The sequence below is a fragment of the Macadamia integrifolia genome, chromosome 9, assembly GCF_013358625.1.
Source record: "Macadamia integrifolia cultivar HAES 741 chromosome 9, SCU_Mint_v3, whole genome shotgun sequence".
NCBI classification, from domain to species: domain Eukaryota; kingdom Viridiplantae; phylum Streptophyta; class Magnoliopsida; order Proteales; family Proteaceae; genus Macadamia; species Macadamia integrifolia.
In genome coordinates, this window is record NC_056565.1 from 21,770,234 (window position 1) to 21,771,714 (window position 1,481).

General features: G+C 40.0%; 1 protein-coding gene across 1 annotated transcript in view; it reads right to left on the bottom strand.

Moving 5' to 3' along the window:
• Window positions 1-1,481, bottom strand: part of LOC122088226 (alpha-mannosidase I MNS4) — a 29,720-nt gene that overhangs the window by 1,797 nt on the left and 26,442 nt on the right. The window lies entirely within an intron of this gene.

Below are 1,481 nucleotides of genomic sequence, written 5' to 3' on the forward strand. Positions count from 1 at the left end.
TGGGCATGGGTGATATATGCTCTAGGCTAGGTAGGAACTACACAACGCCAGTTAGGATCCCACAAATTCAAATCTGAAATCAGATTTAGAACTAAAGTTTGAATCTGGCTGAAATAGGAGGAAGCCTGCGGTTGGCTGTAGGAGTTTCTGCTAGAGCACAAATTTTGATCAAATGCTCCGCTTGTGGTGCTAAACAAACCCGTAAAAGATGAGGCAATTCAAATGATTGAATTGAGAGTTATGTTGTCGACAAGAATTAGGAAACTTTGGGCCACTCTCTAGAAACTAGGGTTCCTAGATTTAGATGATCCTCAAAATTGGAGTAAAGATCCCTTGTAAGATGTATAGGTATCCTTCAAAAGATGAGCTCGAACTGTTGACTGGTTTGGAATATTTGGACTTTGATCCAAGTTTCCAAAACCCTGACAATGGCTGGAATTGATTCTGATCTCCTTGACTGTACTAGGACTAATATGTAGGCTGAACTTAAGATCTTCAAATAACTCTCAAACACTCTCTCACAAAGGCTAAAACATAAAATAAGAAAGAGAAAAGAAAAACTGATGGAAGGTTGAGAAGGGGGAAGAAGAAGGTTAGGTTTTGGGCATCTCACCCCTCAAGTTTAGGCATCTCAGCTAGGGCCTCTCACCCAACAGCTTATAGCCATCTCAAATAAGCTTCATTCAATCTCCCTTGATTGATTACAACACTCCTCCCTATATAAGAGTAGTTTCAGCTTACAAAATTAGAAGGTAAATAAAAAAAAAATAAAAAATAAAAAATAAAAAAAAAAGGAACTAACCTAAAACAACTTCTTATCAAACAAGTAAACATGAAAAATAGAAACTATTGACTAATCCTAATATCTCTTAACAAATATACTTGACTAAACAACCAAGACAACTAAAAACTGAAACAAATCCTAGAAAACCATCTCTTTCTTATTCCACATCCCTCGCCACAACTTCACTATTTGGAAAGCCCTCTCCAATTGTCTGCCCACTCAACCCTTCCTTATTCATCGCCACATCCTTGTCTCTTCTGTTTGCTGTCTCTGCTGGAATGGCTCTGAAGATATCATCCATCTCTTTTTTTACTACCCTTTTTCCTCATCCATTTGGAGAAGAGTCCTACCCTGTTGCTGGCCTTCCAGGAGAGCCTCCCTCACCCTCTCTAGAGAGTGAATTTGGATTAACATGACCTTCGTTGGGAAGTCCATCTGTGATACTGTCGGGAAACTCGCTTTTGGAATGACTATTAACCATATTTAAATGGAGCGCAACCTCTATAGATGGACCTCCAACTCTTGGTCATTTAACAAGATTTGGAATGCCATCCACTTTGAGGTCTCCTCCAAGCTCTCTCTCTCTCTCATCCCCGCCCTCCCTATTGTAAGCTCTCCTAGGAACAATTTCATTGTTTCTTCCTGGGATTTACCCTCTTCTATTTTGATTTCTCCCACCCCCGGCCCTCCTAGGTTG